Source organism: Perognathus longimembris, chromosome 6 (assembly GCF_023159225.1).
Source record: "Perognathus longimembris pacificus isolate PPM17 chromosome 6, ASM2315922v1, whole genome shotgun sequence".
NCBI lineage: Eukaryota > Metazoa > Chordata > Mammalia > Rodentia > Heteromyidae > Perognathus > Perognathus longimembris.
In genome coordinates, this window is record NC_063166.1 from 7545297 (window position 1) to 7563365 (window position 18069).

At 51.7% G+C, this 18069-nt stretch overlaps 1 protein-coding gene across 1 annotated transcript in view; it reads left to right on the forward strand.

The window, feature by feature from the left end:
- The window catches only part of Trerf1 (transcriptional regulating factor 1), a 148338-nt gene that overhangs the window by 72805 nt on the left and 57464 nt on the right, over positions 1-18069 (forward strand). The window contains 1 exon segment of the mRNA XM_048347764.1: positions 5563-5684. The gene's annotated coding sequence lies outside the window, so the exon portion shown is untranslated.

Below are 18069 nucleotides of genomic sequence, written 5' to 3' on the forward strand. Positions count from 1 at the left end.
TCCTTTTCATTCCTTCAATGCTTTGTGTTCTTCAGGAAACAGTCAGTAGTTGTTAACTTGTTATTGACCAACCAGTGTATCATCAGACCAAAGGTGGCCTTTCTGCCTATACTTCATGAATATTATTATAGTAAAACTGTTGTAGGCAATTTCCAGTTGTTAATTTGGAGATTGTTACAGGTCATTCAGTTTCTCTTCCTCTGAATTAGGCAACTTGAGTTTGGATCAGCTTGGACTTTGTATTGGTTGAGAAAAGAGGAGTCAAGGAGAGAGAGAGAGAACACACGAGAGAACACACACATGGACTTGTACTCTTCATTCGCTGCCCATCATTGCCCTGGAATGTAACTTACGTTTGTGAAGGTCACTATTAGCAAGGCCTAGACTGCCTCAAGTTCATGAGGCATGCCGTCTAGAAACCTGTTCCGTTCACTAGTAGCTTGGTTCTCCCTACCCTAGAAAACCATCCCCCATGAATATTTTCTTCTGGAGTTTATCTCCATCCTGCCTGGGAAGCCCTACTTGTTCCAGTTCTGATGTTCCTTCTGCTGAAGATCTGCTTTGCACACTTGGCTCTTTACCCCGTATGTACTGGTTCAGTGGTCGTTCGGATGTAAGCATTGTCCTCTTCCCCCTTTTCCCCTCCCCTCTCCGCTGTCTGGGTCGGTGTTGAACCCTGATCCTCAGATCTCAGCCTCCTGAGTAGTTAGGATGACAGGCGTGAGCCCCGGAGCCCAGCGCCCTGAGCTTTGTTGCCCTATTCCGCTGAGGCGGGCAACTCTCCGTAGGAGCCCAGCAGACCCACGCAGAATACAAGAATTGGATACAATTCCTGGAATACGGTCGCCTTACGTATCCTTGCACTTAATTAATTTGTTTAATTAATTAAAGTGACTTCACTAATGATGTGTTCAGGAGATTGCACATTTCGTTAGGCCGAGCCGATAGCTGTACTAATGATTCCCGAAGCCTGGGGTTGTGGGAGGAGAGTGTCTGAGTGTGACTTGCTGTTGCACACTCCTGAACAGTCCTTCTTACAACAGAAAGTTCTGGCTCCCACCCCCATCGCGTCCAAGATGGGGCCATCTCTTGTTTTCCTCTCGTCACATAAGTGGATTGTAGGAACTTAGCCCTTCAGGACCAGTCATTGTTCCTATTTCCACTAGTCACAGTGTGGGGCCCGTGACTTTAGATGGAGTCACGTGCGAGACTCGGCTTAGGGTTAGACCTGGGGCCTTACCGTGGTTCAGACCGTTCAAGGCAGCTCGTGCCTGTAATCCTGGCTACTCATTAGACCGAGATCTGCAGGCTCGTGCTTCAAAGCCAGCCTGAGCAAAAGTCTCCAAGATTCTGACTTCAAATAACCAGCCACAAGCTGGACTGGAGATTTGACTCCGTTGGTAGAATGCCTGCCAAAGACAGCACGAAGCCCCCAGTTCAAGCCCCAGTAACGCCAAAATAAATAGATCAATAAAAATGTTAAGTTTTGTAATCATATGGGAGACATGTACAAGGCCAGATTTGTTTTACGATCACAAAAAGCCAAATAAAACTGAAACAAACAAACAAACAAACAAAAGGACAGATGAAAACTGAGCAAATACACACACGCATTCTGCCCGCTATTTGTAGTTGGTTACAAACTCACACGGTCTCAGAGTGCAACATGTTTTTAGAGTATTTTCACTAAGGGAATGGGAAAGCTCTTTATTTATAATGGGCCAGTTCAGAGAATTTTTTGTGGGCACAAAAACATCCTGTACTGTTTGTAATTCTTGAAAGGCCCCTGGCCTTTCACAGGCAAGTGTTAATTTATAGGTGAGAAAACCAGAGCCTCAGAGAAGTGAAGCAACAAGCTTGAGGTCAGACCAAGCAAGGCTCCAGCCCAGAGCTTTGGGTTTACGGTTATGTTGCTGTTGTTGTTGTTTCCCACTCTGTGCTCTGCTGGTAACTGAGGCTGTGAAAACCAGCACACCTCAATCCGGAAGGAAGTGAGGGAAGGCTGAGACTAGACTCTGAACTCCTCGGGGGGAGGGAGGGACAGGTTGGGAACCCTTAGAACTGAGGGGCTCCCTGTAACTGACAGGGCTCTAGAGAATTGTCAAACCAGGGGTGAGCATTGGGTACACAAAGATGACTCCTTAAAACCCCATCAACTGGAGTGCTATGAATAAGTAAGGTGAACTGGTCAGAGAAAGTTCTAGAAAAATAGCAATCAGGAAAATCCTGTGAGATTGTTCATTTAAATCAGGTCTGATAGGAACTTTTTTTTTTTTTTTCTGTACTGTTCCTGGCACTTGAACTGGGTCTTAAGCCCTCATTTGCTTAATCATTCAAGGTTGGTGCTCTACTACTTGAACCACAGTTCCACTTCTGGCCTTTTGGTGGTTAATTGGAAACAAGCGTCTCATGGACTTTCCTACCTGGGCTGGCTTTGAACCGCGATCCTCAGATCTCAGCCTCCTGAGTAGCTAGGATGACAGGCATGAGCCACCAATGACCTGGCTCAAGAATATTTTCTTTCCTGCTCATATTCACCTCTGGGGACAGGTGACACTCCCCCCACCCCTAAAGCTTGTGGTGTGTAATGGGGAGACGGCACTGAGGAAGCAGGGAGATGCACTTGGAAGAAGACACAGGTGAGGCCCTGTGTTGATCACTAGCTGCTGGCCTAGGCAGCCATATTGCTACTAGGACGACTGAGCGTCACCACTGGAAGGAACTCGCTCGCCCGCCTGCTTAGTTAGCATCCTGAGGAGCGTCTGTCCGTGCGGTCTGCCCTCCTCCCCCTGTGCCACCCGCAAGGCTCATCTTGGGGTGCTTATCCACGCCACGAAGCTGTCACTCCACACTCTTCGTGACTAGAACAGGAATGGGATGTTGTATCTGAGTCACAAAAGAATTACAAACCATTCTTGAAATGAAGGAGCCCTGAAACTATGACTCACTTCTATAGCTTGTTCAGGTAAAGGGGGGGGGGTGGTTTGTGAATGTCATTTAGCACGTGATTTCGAATTTTCACTTGGTTGCTCTTGTTTTAGAGATGGTGTCAGACTTAGTTGTGAGGTGGGTACGGGGTCAGAGGGACACAGTCCTTGGCTGTGGCACTTGGCACTATTAAAGAGGACAAAACGTGGATTGTTGCAGAAAAATGTGTTGGGGTGTGTGTGTGTGTGTGTGTGTGTGTGTGTGTGTGTGTGTGTGTGTTACTGAGGCTTGAGCTCAGGGCCTGGTGCTCTTGCTCAGGTGTTTTGCGCAACATTGGTGCTCTACCACTTGAGCCACCCTTTCACTCCCAGCTTTTGTCCTTGTGAATTGGAGGTGTCTTGAGAATTTGTCTGCTTGGGTCGATTTCAAATCACCATCCTCAGATCTCAGCTTCCTGAGAAGCTAGGATTACAGGCGTGAGCCGCCAGCTCCTGGGGAACACGAGTGCCTTTGAGAGTTGGTTACGTGGTTTAATCTTCTTGAAGACTAAAATATACATCTCTCCTCCATCGTGCACGTGATGAGCTACTGCCGGTTGCAGGGCTCAGCCAGGTGGGGTTTGCGTTCCATTAGTCTTCGCTGGGAAGAGCCCTGGGCTGATTCACGAGTGGATTCTGTTTACACAACTGTTCTAAGAACTCGCTACTTGTTCCAGGCCTTCTGCCTGTGGTGATGAGTCAGTCTCAATGGGTTTGGCTGAGCTTCCATACCTGCTAGGAAATTCAGGAATTGTGGAACATAAATACATTTGAAGAAATAGAAATAGCCTTGTGTGCTTTTATTAGATTCTAACGGTCATCCAAGAAGTAGAGAAACCTTGCAGTGGGATTGGTTCCTCCACCTTTTGCAACTGCCTGAGAAGTGTGGGTTTAGGTACTTACTACCTGAGGACCAAGCATTGCTACAAGTAGGGGCTGGTCCCCTGGCCCGGGCCTCTGTTGTGAATGGGGTTGGAGGAGAGGAATAGGGAAAGAAGGCAAAGTCGAGCTTCAGGGGTGGTGCAGAAACTTGGTGGAGATGATGGAGGGCCAGAAGTAACAGAAAATGGGCCAAATGCCACCTGAGAAATGGTTGCAGGAAGTTTGGGTGCCGGCAGTGGTTTTCTGGTAATTGATCTGCAGTTCAACACTGACCTCAAGAATGTGTAAGTCTTCTCAGTGTACTGTGTGTGTGTGTGTGTGTGTGTGTGTGTGTGTGTGTGTGTGTGTGTTTTCAGGGCCTGGGTGCTGTCCCTGAGCTTGTCTGCTAGCATTTTACCACTTCAGCCACAGCTCCGCGTCTGGCTTTTTTGGTGGTTCATTGGAGACTTTCCTGCCTGGGCTGGCTTCAAATTGAGATCCTTAGCTCTCAGCCTCCTGAGTAGCTGGAATTATAGGCATGAGCCACTGGCGCCCAGCTTCTCCGTGTGCTGTGCCCGCCGTAGTGTTTTGCCTTTTTGTCTTGGTGCTCCTTGTCTCCTCAGTCCTGGCGTGGGCTTATGGTCACCGTTGGTTGCAAGAAGGGCCAGGCGAGGGAGCTTAGCTTTTCCAGCAGAGCGCAGCGGCAGGCCTGGGAATGGCCGTGGGTTCTCCAACCAACTGTCTGCCACAGACCTGTTGTGAAAAAGTATAAATAAAAAATAAACACATGTTGACTCATCACCACCCAGAGCAGATGCTCCTGGGAAGTTCCAGAGTGTGGGCCGTGCACGGAGTCCCTGCTCTTCGGGTGTGCTAGAGTCTCGTGTGGGCTCTGTTCCTGTGTCACGGTGGGTTAGTGCCAAGGGCTGGCTACACGGTGGCAGGGACGCTGGAAGAGGTCCGGGTAGGCTGCCACGGGGAGCGCGAACAACAGGGCAGGGGCGACTGGGTGTGGGAAGCTCCCACTCGCCATCCTAACCACGCAGGAGGCTGAGAACTAGAGGACTGCAGTTCAAGGCCAGCCTGGGCAGAAAAGTCCATCTCCAGTTCACTAGCAAAAAAAAATCACACAGGCTGGAAGCATGGCTCAAGCGGTGACGCACCAGCTGAACAAGCATGAGGGCCGGAATTCAAACCCCAAGGCTGGCCAAAAAAGGCAACAAAGAAAGAGAAGAGAGAAGAGGGAGAGAGGGAAGGCGAGAAAAGGGGAAATGGGAGGGGGCAAAGCAGCATCACGTGGGCCACCTTTGCGCCTTTCCCAAGTGATGTCTGGTGCTCCCCTCCTGCTTTTCTCCACTTGAATCCCCACAGCCAACCCCACAAATACTTGGGCCATGCAGAAGTCACAGAGGTGTCAGCCGCGTGTCTGGCCTGCACGTCTTCCAGCCGGTTAACACGCCAGCAGTCAGTCCTGACCTCATGTGTCACCCTCAGGCCATGGTGGATGTGAGGACCCCCAAAGGTAGAAGAGACCTGGCCACGCAAGCCCCGTCACCTCACTGGTGGGGATGGCGAGCGGACGGGGCCTGGTGGGGCTCTCACATCCGCCTCGCGTGGGACTCCGGCACCTCTGGGCCTGAGGCAGATGGTGGCCCTTGCCTGGGTGGGGTCTCTGAGCTCACGTCCTCGTTCCCATTAAGTGGGGTCAGCCCCAGCTCCCAGCTTTCCATCCCAGACAGTGGCCCCCATCACGCACAGGCCCAGATGTGGGTTCCTCCTCTGGGACTCCAGAAAGATCGGTCACTAACGGATGGAGACGTCGCCACGCCTCGCCCGTCCAGGCAGCTCTTTCTCCTGGTGGGATTTGACGAGCGAGATGGGCCCGTCTCATAGGGTTAGGTGCTATCATTATCGACAATACAGACGGGGGACGGCAGCGGCTTTTGCACTTTGGAAAGGGGTAGCGAATGGCGCAAGAAGTCGGGGGTCTGAGGCGGCAGGCTTTCGGCAGGATTCCGCGGTGACTCGCGTGGGCTTCCTCCCTTTAGCCACAACCCCGCCACTCACAGACCTCAAGATGGTGGCTTCCACCTGCCATCCCAGAGTTGTTTTTATTTTATTTCTTGTGGGGTTTTTTTTTTTTTGCTTTGGTGCTGGTCCTGGAGCTTGAAATCAGGGCCTGGGTGTTGTCCCTGAGCTTTTGTGAGCATTCTACCACTTGAGCCAGAGCTTCACTTTTGGCTTTTGGGTCATGAGTTGGTGTTGGGAGTGGCACTGGTTCAACCTCTGCCTCCTGAGTAGCTCGGTTTGCAGGTGTGAGCCACTGGCACCTCGCTTTACTTGGTTTTATTTTATTTATTTTTATTTTATTTTTTTTGCCAGTCCTGGGCCTTGGACTCAGGGCCTGAGCACTGTCTCTGGCTTCTTTTTGCTCAAGGCTACCACTCTACCACTTTAACCACAGCGCCCCTCCTGGCCATTTTCTATATATGTGGTGCTGGGGAATCAAACCCAGGGCTTCATGTATCTGAGGCGAGCACTCTTGTCACTAGGCCATATTCCCAGCCCCAAAGATTTCCTTTTTGGGGGGGGGGGCAGTCCTGGGCCTTGAACTCAGGGCCTGAGCACTGTCCCTAGCTCCTTTTTGCTCAAGGCTAGCACTCTACCACTTGATCCACAGCGCCACTTCTGGCCATTTTCTGTATATGTGGTGCTGGGGAATTGAACCCAGGGCTTCACGTATGCGAGGCAAGCACTCTTGCCACAAGGCCATATCCCCAGCCCTTAGATTTCCATTTTTATCCCACCAGGAGTTCCACAGAAATAGAATCATATGCATGTATATATGAACATATACCTACACACATGCACATGTGAATATGCATAAAGTATCTATAGACGTGCATACCATATATATTATACAAACACATGCATGTATATGCAGAGGTTTTCCATGATCCTAGCTGACAGCTCACCTGGTCTTAAGAGAAAAAATATACACATGTGAATATGCATAAAAATATGTAGGTGTACATACATATCTATTATACAAACACAAATGTATATTTATACATGTGTGTGCAGAGGTTCTCAGTGGTTTTGACAGCTCACCTTGAACAGTCTGTGTGTGTGTGTGTGTGTGTGTGTGTGTGTGTACTTTTATTTTCTCTTTCATCCTTGCCGTTTTCCCTTTCTTCTGGCCGGGGCCTGGGTGGTGGCGGTTGGGGCTGGTCACTGCTTTTGCTCTTAGCGTCTTGGTATCCGTTGATGGGTGTCGGTGGAGCAATTTCCTCTGTGAGTTAAGTAATAAGTAAGCACCAGAGGGGCCCACGTGGTCCTCGGAGGCTCCCACGGAGGCTGGAGTCAGGGCCTCCGCCTTGGGCCTTTGTGCTTTCTCTCCGTCCCTCGTCCCATTTGTCATGGCGAGGGCCCCCTGGGCCCTGCATTCCGTTCAGAACCTGAAGGCTTGTTTCTCTCAGGCCGCTGCTGGCACCGCCTTGGCTGCTGCAGGTCTGTGCAGGGAAGGGGCCTGGGACCTGGTGGAGCGACCCAGCTACCACACAGGGATTCTGCAAACCAGGGCCCGGGAGGGCGGCGGCTTCTGCTTAGATGTCCAGTTCACTTCTCAAGAAGAGGATTGTGGAGCTGGGAAGGTGGCTCAGCGGTACAGCGCTTGCCTAGCATGCATGAAGCCCTGGGTTCGATTCCTCAGCACCACATACACAGAAAAAGCCAGAAGTGGCGCGGTGGCTCAAGTGGCAGAGTGCTAGCCTTGAGCAAAAGAAGTTCAGGGACAGTGCTCAGTGCCCAGGCCCCGAGTTCAAGCCCCAGGACTGGCATAAATAAATAAATAAATAAATAAATAAATAAATAAATAAATAAATAAATAAGTAAGCTCTTGCCCTGATGTCAATTTAAGCTCCCCAAAACACACATTCTCCTATGGGTATGAAATCCCATAAAGCAGGCGTAAGACACCCTGTTTGTATATGAAAGATATACATATACACATGGAAAATTACATTCTCCATTTATTGACAATTTTACATATGCCTTTTTAATTTATTTACACATAGGCTGAATCTATTTCAAACAGCCAGATGTATTCATCCCGTTTGCTTTCGTGGTGCGCTTCTGGAAGTACCTAAATCGTGGGATCTCTCCATTTCCTGGAGTTCTCGCTGGGCCCGTGGGGGCTGTCTGCCCCCGCACACGCTGAGTGGCCCTGGTGGCCCATGTTGGCCGTTGAGACCACAGGAGCCACGCCGCTGGTGAAGAGGAGTGGGTCCACTCCTGGCCACCTGACAGCCTGAGCCCAAGATGGCGTGAGGAGGAGGGGTACACAGGGACCCACAGCCTCGAGGACCAGGGGACCTGGGTTAGGTCTGACGCCTGTGATGATGGCTTCAATGACATTGTCTGGTGACAGTGGCCTCGGATGACCCAAGTCCGCGCCGCTCTGTGCAGTGGCCTCCTCCTCCAACTCCTCCCCTTCAGGACTTTCCTCCCAGCTCTTCCAGATATGCTTTCTGTTCAGGTTTGCCAGGAAGGATGTCCACGGTGGGTGGAGGCCCACGGGGCGGGCGGGGGCGGGGGAGGCGGCGTTGGTAAATGGTTTCCAGTTGCTATTGCTCAGGGTGAGCTGGGATCTCCAGTTCATGTGACTTCGAGCCTCCTTCTCTCCAGTGACCCAGGGCCTAGAAAGTCAGATCACTCTGTGTGTGTGTGTGTGTGTGTGTGTGTGTGTGTGTGTGTGTGTGTGTGTGTGTGTGTGTGTGTGTTCTGGGACTGGAACGCCTGGGTGCTTGCTGTTGCTGTCCCTGAGCTTTTATGCTTGAGGTTAGCGCTCTTTCACTTAGGCCACAGTTGCACTTCTGTTTTTGGGTTTTGTTTTTGTTTTTGTTTTTGTTTTCCAGTCCTGGGCTTGGACTCAGGGCCTGAGCACTGTCCCTGGCTTCTTTTTGCTCAAGGCTAGCACTCTGCCACTTGAGCCACAGCACCACTTCTGGCCATTTTCTATGTATGTGGTGCTGGGGAATTGAACCCAGGACTTCATGTATGGGAGGCAAGCACTCTTGCCACTAGGCCATATTCCCAGCCCTGTTTTTTGTTTTTTAATGCTTAACTGGAGATAAGGCTCGAGTAGACTTTTCTGCCTGGGTTTGGCTTCAAACCATGATCCTCAGACCTCAGCCTCTGGAGTAGCTAGGCTTACAGGCTTGAGCCACCAGTGTCTGGTTCACTTTTTGAAATATATGAATAATGCTGTAACTTTTTTCTTTTTAAACATTCAGAAAGCAGAGTCTATGCTTTTTTGAGATAAACTTAAGATTCTGATAGGGCTGGTAATATGGCCTAGTGGCAAGAGTGCTTGCCTCGTATACATGAGGCCCTGGGTTCGATTCCTCAGCACCACATATACAGAAAATGGCTAGAAGTGGCGCTGTGGCTCAAGTGGCAGAGTGCTAGCCTTGAGCAAAAAAGAAGCCAGGGACAGTGCTCAGGACCTGAGTCCAAGGCCCAGGACTGGCAAAAAAAAAAAAAAAAAAAAAGATTCTGATAGCACCAGAGTCACTGTTCAGCTAGGTAAGCTACATTTCCCCCCCCTCACACTTAGAGATGGCAATTGGATCCCCAAACGGTAATAAGGTAGATTGTAGCAAATCACAAAGGTGCTACATCCTCTTGGACCTCAGACGCGCCAAGTTCAGGTCCCTCACAAGCCTTTGCTGTTGGTTTACATTGGGCCCTAACTGCCCTGCTCTTCCCCAGACTCAGCATGGCGCATGGCTGAATAGACACGTGTGTGTGTGTGTGTGTGTGTGTGTGTGTGTGTGTGTGTGTGTGTCTTAGGTCTTGCTCCACTGTTGCATTCTCAGCAAGGTCTTTCCCACATCCATTCTCTGTCATTTTATCTCATTCTGTGTTGTTCATGTCGCTTACAACCACAGTACTTATTAGTACTCAGTACTGTTACACAGAGAGCCAACTCTGTATCCAGCAGTGCTATAGACCTTGATGCGTCTGACTGGATGCAAATGATCTTCACGGTAATAACTCTGAGAGAGAAACCCATCCTGGGAGCCGGGCAATGTGGTGCATGGCCCCGAGACCCATCTCTGCATTTCACATGCTCTAAGTACTTGGCCTTCCCACGTTGAAGACTGGCCTTTGGCAATGACCTCTCTCCCTGTGGCCCCCAAGCTGGGCGCTTACCCTGGCAGCCATGCTTTCTTCTCATCTGTCAAGGGTAGACAGAGGGACCTGCCCCAGCCAGCCAGCTCGGTCCGTTCTTGTGGGATATGTGTGTGCCATCCCTTTGGGACACGCAAAGCAGGTGTGGATGCAGGGTGCTGCAGGTGCCGTGTCCCTGCCTGGAGGATGGAAAGGTGGAGAATGAACCACTGCCCCCCTCTTCCCGCCATCCTAAGTTGATGCGACTCCACCTCCTCTTCTTACTTACAGTCATTGTCTAGCTTCAAGGGATTCTTATGCGTTTTAGGAAATCTAGCTAAATGTATGGATATAAGCCTTGTCTCACTGGCCAATCAGATTACGGTATCCAAGACAGCAGCCTCATCTGATTGGAAGTGGTGACGTGTGTTGTTTGGGCAGGTGACCATTCAAAATCTCCCATCTGCTACTGATACCTTTGGAAGGAAGTAGCTCTTATTCATTATTGGGCTCTCCGCCTGGCCGTCTCCTTCCAACAGCTGCTGTTATTCTGGAATCCTTGCAACAGTTCTGTTTGGTTTTCTTTCCTTTTCTTTCTTTCTTTTTTTTTATTTTTTTTTGCCAAGATTATTAGCTAGAAACAAGGCCATGGAAATAGATGCTATGTTGGGGCTGGGGTGGGAAAAAAGATTCTCACTTGGTGTCCTCCTCTAATGAAGTACGAAAAAGGAGGTCCTGGAGCTGTTAGGGCAAGCCCACGTGTCTGATGGCGTCTCCCTCCATCAGTCTCTGGCGCTTGCCCGGGGCTCCACCCCTTCTCTATCATTCATCGTTTGTTTCCTGTGTCTCATTTGTCGCATGATCTGTTAGTAACCAAACATGCCCTCACAAGCTGGGAGTATTTACAGAGTGCTCAAGCAATTATGGTCTCTACTCTCACTTTCCAAGAAAGGCAGACAGGAGGTCTGCTCGCTCTGGGAAGCATCTGGGCTTCAGAGTCTATTGGTTTGATTTCTTTCAATCAATTGCCATCGCTGCCTACCCTCCTGTGACAGACCCCGGTGGTCCCTGCCATCCAGCCAGCATAGTACTTAGTTTTGAGTGCTGATTGTGGGCTCAGTGTTGTGCTGGCATTGGGGGTATGGTGGTAACTGCTTTCTTGCATGCAAGGCATTCCCTCATTCCAGGGAGGAAGCAGGAGATGGGTGGAGCGTTCCAGGCTTGCTTATTATTTCACTGGCAAGGGAAGGCGAGCTTTAGACAGGAACAACTTCCTAGATATGACCTTGGGGCTGAGTCTTAAAGAGGAGAGGGCTGGGTGCTGGTGGTTCACACCTATAGTCCCAGCTCCTTAGCAGGCTGAGATATGACAATCTCTGTTCAAAGCCAGCCCAGGCAGACAAGTCTGGGGGTTTTCTTTTTTTTTTTTTTTCTTGTTTTGTTTTTTTGCTAGTCCTGGGGCTTGAACTCGGGACCTGGGCACTGTCCCTGAGCCCCTCTGTACTTAAGACTAGCACTCTACCACTTTAGCCCCAATACCACTTTTAGTTTTTTCTGAGTAGTTTATTGGAGATAAGTCTCCCAGGGCTGGGAATGTGGCTTAATGGTACCTAGCATGCATGAAGCCCTGGGTTCGATTCCTCAGTATGACATAAATAGAAAAGGCCAGAAGTGGCGCTGTGGCTCAAGAGGTAGAGTCCAAGCCTTGATAAAAAGAAGCCAGGGACAGTGCTCAGGCCCTGACTCTCAAGCCCCGGACTGGAAAAAACAACAACAAAAAATGGACAAATAATGTCTGATCTGCCCTTGAAAATTAAAAAAATAAATAAAGGATCTCCCGTACTTTTCTGCCCAGGCTGGCTTCAAACCATGATCCTCAGATCTCAGTCTCCTGAGTAGCCAGAATAATAGACGTGAGCCAGCTACCGGCACCCAGCCCTGGAGATTTCCTTCCTTCCTTCCTTCCTTCCTTCCTTCCTTCCTTCCTTCCTTCCTTCCTTCCTTCCTTCCTTCCTTCCTTCCTTCCTTCCTTCCTCCTTTCCTTCCTTCCTTCCTTCTTTCCTTCCTTCCTTCCTTTGTCCTGGGGCTTGAACTCAGGACCTAGGCACTGTCCCTGAGCTTCAAGGCTAGCACTCTACCACTTGAGCCACAGCACCGCTTCTGGCTTTTTCTGTTTATGTGGTGCTGAGGAATTGAACCCAGGGCTTCATGCATGCTAGGTGAGTACTGTACCACTAAGCCACATTCCCAGCCTGCAGGAGATTTCTTAACCAGCAGAAAAGCCAGAAGTGGACGCTTGGCTCAGGTAGTTGAGCCCTGGGACAGCAGCCTTGAACAGAGTTGCAGCTGTGAACAGAAAGAGCCAAGTCAGAGCTCAAGGCCCCGACTTCAGGACCTAGTATCGGCACACAGGAAATAAAGATGAGTTAGAGGCTTACCTTACGTCCTTTCTCGCCGTCCCCTTCTTCCTTTGCTGATATAAAGCACCTACTAGGAGTGAATCTCGCACCCATTTCCCACCTTCTCTCTCTGACTTTGGCTCCACAGATGCTAAGCGCATCCCACCCCTGTCCTTTCCCTGTTGCCTCAGACGCGTCTGGTGATCAGCAGAGCTTGACGGTACCCTGAGCCTGGTGAGCTCTGCCTTGTGCTGCCCCGGCCTGGCCAGCAGCCTGCACCTCCGTCCTCCTGGCACAACCCCTCTGCCCCTCAGAGAGTGCTCCCCCGGCTTGGGCTTGGGGACTGATAGCACATTCGTGGGAGGCTAACCACACTAGGGCATGCTCTTCTCCCTGGGGCTTAGTCTCACTTCCCCCATTGTCAAGTTGATGGGATTCTTGCTACTGCTATATGGTGGTTTCCTCCTCCTCCTCCTCCTCCTCCTCCTCCTCCTCCTCCTCCTCCTCCTCCTCCTCCTCTTCCTCCTCCCCCTCCTACACCACCACCACCTCCTTCCACCTCCTCCTCTTCCACCTCCCCCACCTCCTTCCACCTCCTCCTCCCCCCCCCCCCTCCTCCACACCCTTCTTTCTACCTTCTTTTTCTTCTTCTGACCTGGGTGTTATCTTCACTTTTTTGGTACTCTACCACTTGAGCCACACCTCTACTTCCGGTTTTTTGCTGACTAGTGAAAGGGTGTCCTGTACTTTCCTTCCTGGGCTGGCTTTCAACCTCGATCCTGAGATCTCAGGCTGAGCAGCTAGGATTATGGGCGTGAGCTATCCTGGACTGGGGTTCTCGTTTGTCTTTCTTTTCTTCTATGACAGGGCCTATGTCTGCCAGTCACCCATTTATTCCCGCCAGTGATAGTCTAGATGTTTCTTAATTCTGCTATTAAACTTGAGAAGGTCAGAATTCTATCTCTTGGGCAGATGTATGTTTGGTCTCATCCATGAAAAGTGAGACTATTCCTGCTAATTCTCCATTATTCCCTCCTTCTCCCCCCCCCCCCCCCGCTTGCCCTCCTTTATGTTGTGTGGCCTTGGGGGGGGTGGGAGGGGGTGGGGGCTGACCCCCTGGGACTGAGACTCACTGGGCTGCTTTATCTCCTGAGCATGCTGGGCAGGAGGTGCCCAGAGGAGCAAGGAGTGAGCCTTGCCGTCGCCCGCCCCAGCCCTCCAGATTCTGGGCCATAATAGCCCTGCTCCCATGCTGTGTTTTCTTTTTCTTCTTTTTGCCAGTACTAGGACTTGAACTCAGGGCCTGGGCACTGTCTCTGAGCCTCTCTCTGCTCAAGGCTAGCGCTCTACCACTTGAGCCACAGTGCCCCTTCTGGCCATTTCGATTTCTGTGTATGTGGTGCTGAGGAATGGAACCCAGGGCTTCATGCACGCGAACCGAACACCCTGCCACTGAGCCACCTTCCCAGCCTGGGCGTCTGTTTTTGCGTTGAAACAGATGAATGCAAATTGGTCTGTTCCCTTTCTTGCACAGCATATTGGGGAGGTTCAGAAGAGGTTTATTCAGTGCTGCTTCTGTCATTTCCCTCCGTGTCTTAAGTACCGCATTTCATTTGACTCCTGTGTTAGGGATTATCAGCTGGCTTCCTGTGGGATGGATGCCATCGTAGCTCACGCATCCCCCTGGTGCCGCCCCTGCCCTGTCATCATAATACGCACAGTACAGCTACGTCATCACTTAGAGCGCCCCTGGTTCATTTCCTGTATCTGTAAGATGCTTGCTGTCATGTTTCTTGTTCTCTAACCACAGTCCTCCATCTGATCTCCCACTTTGCATCTCAGCTTTTACGTGTGTGTGTGTGTGAGTGTGTGTGTACACACACGCACGTGGGCCGGTACCCGGGACATGAACTCCGGGCCTGGTTGCTCTCCCTTATCTTTGCTGCTCAAGGCTGGTGCTCTGCTACTTGAGCCACAGCTCTGCTTCCAGCTTTTTAGTGGTTAATTGGAGATCAGAGTCTCGTGGATTTGCTTCCCTGCCTAGTCTGGCTTCGAACCCCGATCCTCTAGCTCTCAGCCTCCAAAGCTGAAGATCACCCTCTAGAAACCAGAGAGGAAGGGAGTTAGAGCACTTCTCTTAGAAAGCCTGCAGAACCTTGAATAGGACCACAACTGTTTTGTTGTTGTTCTGGGTTTGGGGGGTTTTGTTTCGTTTTGGGGGCAGTACTGGGGTTTGAACGCAGGACCTTGTATTTGACAGTCAGGGGCTCTCCCACCGAGCCATGCCTCCAGCCCTTCTTGCTTTAGGTTGTCTTTTAGGCCTAGATCTTTTAAGCAAGCCCTACCACATGTGCCGTGGAGGAGGGAGCTAGCCAATGCTGCCCGCCCCAGATGCCACCCGGGGCTCTGCAGGGGCTCTTGGACCTAACTCTGTTCTGGGGCAGACATCCCAGGAGAGCACCTTAGCGATGTGTCCCCATGGTGGTGGCGGTGAGCGGCACAGGGGGGAGGAGGGGCGCGGCCGGCACCGTGGAGACCCTCTCTCTGCTTACGTAATTGAGAGAGAAGGGTGAGCCCCCTTCTGGAAGCGCTTTCCTCCCCTGCTTCCTGCCCTGCCTCTCTCCTCCCTGCGTCGTGAACGGGAAGAATAGGAGAGCCTCCTTCCCGAGTTATTTTTGCAAGCTCTCCTCTCTGTCGAGATGACTCAGAGCTGGGGCCCGCTCCGGGAGACATTGCTTGGGAGGCCCAGAAGAGGTATTGGGGAGCCCCAGGTGATCTCGGGGGGCAGGAGTTGGGGGTCCACTCCAGTCCTCTTTCGGGCTTCTGTGTTGGTGTAAACGCTGGAAGAAGGCCCTGCTGCTTCCCTTCCCCGCCCCACCCCCAGGCGTGGGGGGGAGGGGGGCGGGCCGGGGCCTCTCCCCAGACTCCCGTTCCTTCACGGCGCCTCGTAGTGGCTGCTCCCCAGAGGGGGGGCTAGGAGAGAGGGCGCAGCCGCCCTGCGCGAGGGTGACCGTGGGCACCATGCCCGCTCCCCGGGTGTGGAGGGCAGGGACACCCCACATCCGCTCGGCCATGGTCTCAGGTGAGCCAGGGGCTCCTGCTCCCCTTTCCCTAGGGAGAATACCCAGGACCGGGGACAGCAGGTGACAGTCTCCATCCTTGTGACCCGTGCCACCCCCCCAACACACACACAGAAGGGAAGGCTCCGCGGCTCCTCCAGACACTCCCCGGCTCTCCTGGGCTGGGACAGCGCCCTTCCCCGGATGAACATCGGGGCCCACCCACCCTGGAAGAGCCCCGAGAAGGCCCTGCGCCCGGAGGGAGGGGGGCAAGGCATGTAATTGGGGGTACGCCCTGGTGCTCCCCCACAAGGTCTCGGGCGGATCGTGTCGCATTCCAAATTCCCCTGGCGGGTACGTCCGTGAGGCCCTCGCCTCCCATTAATCACCCAAGAAGCGGGCTGTGGGGCTGTGGCCTTGAGCAGAAGAAGTTCAGGGACAGCACCCAGGTCTGCGTTCCAGCCTCCAAATGGTGGGGCTTTCCTGCCCGGCCTGGCTTCAAACTGCAACCTTCAGATCTCAGCCTCCCGAGCAGCTGGGATTACAGGCCGGAGCGCCGCGCCTGGCTCTGTGTGTTTTCTGGATCCCTCTCAGGCAGGGTCTCTCAATCTCAGGACGGCTGACAAGTCCAAGTCTGCACGCAGTACCTGTGTTACCTGGGTCACTGGCACACCTGGAGGCCGTGACCTCCCCCTTCTCTGAGGTCACCTCCAATCCACCTGGCCAGATCTCCTGCCTTTCCCTATATAATCTGGCTCCACACGGTCCCCACTCTCTCTCCTTATCTCTCTTACTCTCTCTTGCTCCCTTTCTCTCTTTCTTCTCTTTTTCTCTTCCCTTCCCCTCTGTCTCCCTGCGCCTCCATCTTGTGTGGGCTGGCAATTTGCTCTTCCCCCAGTAAACTCTTCTCTGTTTGAACTATGTGGCGGGTTTCCTTCCCGACGGACCTTAGAGAGAGGGTTACTGGCTCGTCTGAAGGAAAGGCATCTTGGGTGCAAATCCGCCCCGTGTCTGGGTCCACTCATCCCAGATGCCCCAGGATCTTCTTTTTAAGATACCAGTGTCCACGCTGGACCAGCTCTGCCGGTGGGGCCCTAGAGGCCTCCTTTGTTTTTCTAAAGTTGAGATGAAATAAAATGAAGCTGTGGTCCTCTTGCTCAGGAGTGGAGAATGCCTGGCTCTTGGACAGTATCAACCCCTAGAAACCATCGTGGGATCAGATGGGACAGTCCTGCGTGCTTGTCAGCTGCCCACAGCTCATCTTCCTGTGTTGATCATTGTATAGGGGCCTCAAATGATCCTATAGATACCCCAATGGCCTTTGGGTTCCAAGTCTTTTCATTACTTGAGAAACCATCCCCAGACCCATTAAACAGTTCCATGCTCCCTTCCCCAACCCCAGATGTTCGCTTATCTCCTTTCGTGGACTTGCCTGTTCTAGAAGTTTCCTATGTTTTGCCATCTTTCCCTTGATTCAATGTGTTTGAGGTTCCTCCTCCATGTTTACAGCATACCATTATTAAATCCCTTTTTGTGGCTGGATAATATTCTGGTGTGTATATACCATATTTGTTATACCTCTACCAATCAGTAGACACCGAGTCCTTTCCACCTGTGGTAACTAATGCTTCTAGGAACACTTACGACCCAGTGGGTGTTCAAGTTCCTGTCTTCAGTTCCTTGGGGCTGTATACTTAGAAGCAGAGCCCCCTGTCCCCCCTTCAGGGAGGCGGGCAGAGTAGGAGCGCACACCTGCTCTTGGCTGGTCTTGGGAAGGCCAGCTCAGCACAGATGGTCACCCCTTTGCCGCATGGCCCGTTGTGTGAAGGGCCTTGGCCTGTCCAGTCAGGGCTGGCCTGGGAGACTTGTCCTGTCATCAGCTGGTCTCGAACCCTCCTGTTGGCATAACGTTTAATGGGAAGGTTTCCGTCCTACCGTATACTAGAGCTGGGCTTGCTTTGATTTCATAAATGATAGACGTTTTTACTTCCGGTATTTAATTGTATTTCAGGGATACATCGTCTCCGGACCCAGCGTGATGGAGATGAGCGTGGTGAGGGCGAGCGGATGGAGGGGAAGGGGATGTCGGGGCTGGTGGCCTTCTGGAGGACTTGGGAAGAAAGGATTAGGATTCCTGTGTAACAATGAGCATTTTGTTTCCCTCTCCCGGAGTTTCTTCCACTTTAATCTCCAGGATGGAAAAGAAGGTTTTCAGTGATACATTGTATGCACAGGCCCAAGGCAGCGAGCCTCCCAGTCTCCCTGGACAAGTCTCCCTGGAGCCCTGGTGCGCATGCTCAGGATGAAACCCCACCTCTTCCTTAGCCAGGCAGCTTTAGATGCTTTTCAGCAGCACTGCGGTGGAGTCCAGTGTTGGTTTTGTTATTTGTTTTGTGCCAGTACTGGGGCTTGAGCTTGGGGCAAAGGCGATCTCAGCCTAGCATGCTTTGCATGAAGCCCTGGGTTCGATTCCTCGGCACCACATAAACCGAAAACGCCTTAAGCAGCGCTGTGGCTCAAGAGGTAGAGCTAGCCTTGGGCAAAGTGCTCAGGTCCTGCATCCCAAGCCCCAGGACTGGTAAATTAAAAAAAAAAAAAAGTCTCTCAGAT